A 6218-nucleotide genomic window follows, 5' to 3' on the forward strand; every position below is an offset into this window, starting at 1 on the left:
ATATTTTCAGGGGTGAATTTACGACGAAATACATGCCTTTGAATTGTACTTTGTCTCCTTGGTCCAATATCAAAGTGACAAAATATCATAAAATGGTCTGATATATCGCTCACCACTATGCCAGATTTTGGAAAAGGTTTAAGGTTAGCAAAAATGTTATCAATAAGAGTAGCAGAATGACCAGTAATTCTTGTTGGTTTAGAAATAAGAGGCAGAAATGAGGCTTGTAAAATGTTATCAAGGAAGTTATCACAGGCAGCATTACTGCTTGACAAAAGATTTATATTGAAATCACCCATGATGATGCAATCCTTGTTGTGGAATGCACCGTTTCGACAAATATCGTTCATAATATTCATAAAATCATCATAATTAGATTGAGGAGGTCTGTATATAACTCCAAGCAGAATGTTTTTGCCCTTACAGACTGAAATTTCAATAAATAATGATTCTATTACATCATTCATATATTTCAGTTCTTCCTTTATAGCGTAATCATATATTCGGGGAACATATATAGCTACTCCACCACCTGGTCTATTTGATCTGTTGTTAATGACAATATCATAATCAGCAAGAACATTAATTGGACCTGACGCTGGAGTTTCAGCAGACCACGTTTCAGAGAGGCCTATGATAGGTAACATGGGCAAATCAATATTATCAAGAAATAAACGAAGCTTTTCAAAGTTTCGATTAGCACTTCTTATATTCAAATGGAAACAAAATAATTCGTCTCGTTCTAGCATTCGTAGATATTCTCTAAGGGTAGCTTCTGTAAAGTATGGCGATTGAGCAAGTTGACACGCTTCATCGTGGCTGTTAAACTCAATGTTAAGTTCGTCTAGATTGTCGGCTAAGATTCTAGTTGCAGTCCTATCAAACTTGGTGTTTCTAGCAGGTACATTTCGGTCTTTTTGAAATAAAGTAACAAAGTCATCATCTGTTAAGAGATTAAAAGGAAAAATATTGTTATCCAGCATTTAGCGGAAGGATCATAGTGGTAGACAACAAACAGAGGTATAATTCGTATATTTACTGTAGCTTTGACAGGTCCTCTTTCCTGTTGATGACACTGATTGCGCTGATGACACTGATTACAATAAGTAGGACTGTCAAAATTATTCTTTGATTAAAAAAGAATACATGATAAGATGATAACAGATGTTTGCTGTTCGATGTTTATCTCCGACACCCATAACAGTTTCCCGAAGTGAAAATGCACCAGTGGTTCGTACAGGAAATATGTCGTGACGATCGCAGTAGTTTCTTCCTCAACGTGCGGTGCGAGGTGACGACGCGGGAGGTGCGAGCCCTCGTTCTCAACCTCAGCTCCATGACCACCAACACGTCCTGGATTCGACTTAATGTCTGTACGGCTTTCAACGTCATAGATGCAGCGGGATGACGTCATTATAACAGACAAAGTAAAAAAAAAGTGTTTTGAAAAGTTTAAAGAAAACATATCAGGAAAATGCCATCATATCAATTCAATCTAATTCACTTCAAATTTTACTTCATTTTTCTTCAAAAACATACAAATCACTTATAAAATAATGATAACTTTAATGAATTTGATATCCAGTTTTGTGGTAATGTATTGTTGGTGTTTTTCATACCCTGAATTGAAAATGACTGTAGTTCGACTTTAATTACAAGATTATTTAATTTTCAACAAAAAAAAATCAAATGAAATAATTTGGTGCTATCGGATGTATTTTTCGTTTTCATAATGTTGTTCTGAAACATTAATTTGAAATTATGATGTCTTTATTATTCGTGATTTTATCTTTAATTTTTCCCTTCGAAAACAGCTGTAGGCTGAAAGGGCTAGCCATTCCATGCAAGACTAATAAAGACATATAAACAAACATAAAATGCATACCTGAGTAAAACGTAACAAAGTTGGGAATTACAAGTCATGCTATATCAACGAGATTACCCAGGCATGATAATAGAGGAAGAGGTTCCCGGCTCTTTGACGCGAGACCAAGTTCGAAACCTGGTCAGCGCGTATACACTCAATAATAGATAATACAATAAAACATAGGAATACACTTTAAAAAGACAATAAACATGTGGTAAGTTAGACTGCTAGCATAACAACGCTAAAACAAGCATGTCACTATGAATAATCATACATTTACTTTCTGCAAATTGTTCTAAGAGGAAACATTATAAATTGAATAAGTTTGGAGGCAAACTGTTCCAAAGTTGAGGGGCATAACAGAGAAGGCACGCGATTGCCATACAAGATATTAGTGTAGCGCGGGATCCAGGAGTGTATATTTGGAGAGGGGCATCCTTATACTCGACCATGATCTACAGGATGGAATCATTGCTTGGAGGGGAGCACTGCGATAAGTTGGGAAAGAGCCATATCTAATTCTGTCTATTATAATCTACACTATTATGCGCATTTAGAGCATTAATTTTGATGGCTTATTATGATGCAGGTAATATAAAGTCATACTCGGTACTTGTTTAAAGGTACAGAGGAAAAACAAATGTATAAATCCTATAATCCTAATCCTAATCCTGAACCTGATCCTAACCCTAAACCAAATTCTAATCCTTAACCTAACCCTTATCTTAATCTTTACTCTAACTTCATTAGTAATCAGTATTTAGCCGGGGGTAATTGTCGGGGGGGGGGGGGGGGGTGTTAATTGCCCTGATATGGCGCTCATGTTTCCGGGATTTGGTAGCAGATTTGCCTTACTCGCGATGTTTCTATACAATATTCTCCAATGTATAATGAAAACATGATAGGACAACCAAATCTACTAGTAGATGTTACTGGAAAAAAAAAACTCCACCCAAATACTATTTCATGTTATTCAATTTGTAGTGTTTATGAAGGCGTTCTGATGTAAGTGTTTGTAAAGTGTTCTGATGATGTGTTTGTGAAGTGTTTCAGTGTTTATGAAAGGCGCGTATGTGTTTATGTATGTTACAAAAATGTTTAGGAAAGTGCTTGAATCCTTAACACTTCATTTTACAGTGTTCTGTTTTAGTCTTCTTTAAATAGTTTTGTTGCATGTAATTTGATTTTTTAATTGGAAAAACTATAAATGAATTCAGTCAGGCAGCAACATCCAACCTAATAATTTCATTTTCCAGAATTCGTTCACACCATTCCAAGCATTCTGGTCAATCTTAAATCAAAACAAAACTTTTATAAAGAATAGGGAACCATCAATTTCCAAACAAGTGGCACTGGCACGGGTTACATCACAACAAATCAATGACGGGTCAGGGACAACATTGACAGGCCAGGGAGAACATCGAAAATATCGTAGTCTTGTTTTGTCTGACGACGCTTGCATGTCACACATGTTTCTTGGACTCGTCAGCCGAGAGCATTGCTCGTTTTATTCGCTGACAGAGTGCTTTCGATTATTCTTTCTTTTTCTCAACTGTTTTTGGAAAGATGACAAATCCACGTTTTCAGAGTTGATGAAAGCCACTGGCAAAGCATTTCATTATACTAATGCATGTTTATGGTGAGAGCTTATACAAAGCGTGTGCTATTAAAACTGTGTATTCTGCGTTTTGAAAACTATGCATTGATTTTGTGTCTTTTTATTCACCTGTTCCAGTCACGTGACACCGTGTACACGGTTAAAGAACGTGACACTGACTGAAAATATTTTTGCCTCTGTCGTTGCTTTTGTTTGTTTGTTTGTTTGTTGTTGTTTTTGTTTTCATGTCATTTTTTAACAAGTCCGCTTGGCCAGCCAACTATTATTGCTTTCTTTTGTGGTTTGTGTCTAAACTAAACGGAAATTCAAACAGACAAACAGTCTAAGCGTATGAAAAAAAAAATCAGATTGATTTACAGACGTGTTTAGTATAATGGTGTCTGTTAATGAATGACATTGCGCCTGTCTTGCACACTTGTTTTTATACCCCTCAAAATAAGTTCTGTAATAAAGGTTTGATATAGACCTATATTATTTCTCTTATTTCATTCAATTCATTTCATTTCCGACAAAAATATAGAGTACAATATGACATTTGCATATGAAGGGTTTGTTTGCAAAAACCGATAAGTCCATTTTTGCAGATTTTGAAGTATGATCTCTGTCATAAAGTACAAAATAATACATTTTAAATGATGTATTGGTCACTACATATAAAGGCATATTTTTGAAGTTATGGTCAAAAGAAGCAAAAATTTTCTTATTATTCTCTTTATTTTTCATGACCTTCAATCGCAAATATCTCCATTTGGCAAATATGGACTTATCGGTTTTTGCAAACAAACTCTTCATATATACAAACATTTAGAGTACGATATGACCTTTGCATGTTCAAGCAAAATCAATGCAGCTCATGTTTTTTTTTAACACTATCTTATGTTATGTCTTATCTTATTAACTTCATGAAATATGACATCATAAGAAAGCCTGATAAATTATATTTAAAATGACGCCTAGTTTGTTATTACTGGGTGTTCCTGGAATGCAAAACAGCCCTGAGTATGGAAACATATCAAAAGTGTAAAGTCACTATTGTATCATATACCTAATGTAATATTTTTTGCAGCCTTAATGCTTTGGTCGACTTAATCACACAATTATTTTATTATCAAAATTCTATAAGAATTAACGGTTGGTTTTATGCAATGCTTTGATAAACGTTTCAGAACAATTAATTGCAATTGCAAGAAACGTAAAAGATCTATATGTATTTATGTTTGTATTTGCATATAATTGACTGCTTTAAGAACGGTCCTATAGTCCTCATTGTTTTTGACCCAATAATTTTTGAAAACCCTTGCGAAGTACATAATCCTGAAATCATTCAAATGTGAGGACCTTTTTAACATAAATTAGGACAGATAACGTTGTTACAACTAAAACGCTTGGAATATTAAGACATTGCCTGTCATTTTTTTTTTCATCGAATCCTCTTTGATGGACTCGGGCATTTCTTATATTATACCCTACTCGTATATGTAGAAATTTCCATCTTCCGAATCCCAAATTATAAGTGACACACAAATTTATATCTATCAGACATTTGGGTCCGGATATTTGGAACAGTCGTCCGAACAACACGAAGTCTTGCTCAACTATTTATTCTTTACAGTCATATTGCTCCCCACTTAAGTTAAGATAACATATATTTCAGTTTCAGTTTTAGTAGGTTTTATTTCTCCATTTGTATATAAAAGAAAATAAGTATAACAATATCAAACATAATCAACAAGTCATGAAGATACAAACAACAGTTCATATTACAAGCATATTATCATGTGAAATAATACAATACATAAATTTCATTGCAAATCTTTAAATATACAGGTGGGGGAGACCGTTATCAATGAGCAAATCGCTTGACTTGCACAACGGCCTCTGAACATCATGCCTTGTAACAATTTCATTTAACTAAAGGAACTATTCTTGGTTAATGATTGTTAATTTTCAATCTTTTTTTTTTTCTTCATTCAACTGCATTCTGCACCCACACCTGCAACTGCATTGCACTTACCTGATTACTTAATTTCCTCCAAGAGAATTGTGGATAGTCTTTTTATGAGGCCCCATCTGTTTCAAGCTTAATCGCTCACGACGGCCGTATCCTGTATTCAGTTATCTCTGTTATTTACCGAAAACTGATCTCATTGCTTTTTTTTTTTGTATACTAGTATGTATACTGCTGAATGCATTTGCTTATGTTTATCTATTTGTGCAATGTTATATTATCATTTCAAATCACTGCACTTGCTATTCTTTGTTTTTTGTGCTTTTGAAATTCGTATTCAAATAGAATAAAAATCCAGGTATCATATACTGTACTTAATAAGGTTAGCTAGAATTGCTGTGACTTCTAAAGACATTATTCAGTGTGGTTCCTATTGCATAACGCACATCTTGTCAGCCTATATAGTGTAAGTTACAATAGTTCCCGTCGCTTGAATCGGCCCCACTAGTAATACGTAGTACATTAATCAATAACCTGTACGCATGCCCCTGTTGCCACGGCAACTGAGTTATTGTAAGTTTAGTGTAGAGTCTTTTTCTGGGACGAAGAGACCCTGGGCACACGCCACAATCAGCCATTGAGTTAAAGCTCAGGCGCGTGACGTAACAATACAAACGCGTGCTGTCTTGAGACGCGCGCGCAAATGCCATGACGACAAACTTTAGCAGCTGAGGTCCCATGAGTGTCCGCAGCACGCATTATCAGAGCTACTTGAATCTAGCTCG

This window comes from Diadema setosum, chromosome 20 (genome assembly GCF_964275005.1).
Source record: "Diadema setosum chromosome 20, eeDiaSeto1, whole genome shotgun sequence".
In the NCBI taxonomy this organism is placed as follows: domain Eukaryota; kingdom Metazoa; phylum Echinodermata; class Echinoidea; order Diadematoida; family Diadematidae; genus Diadema; species Diadema setosum.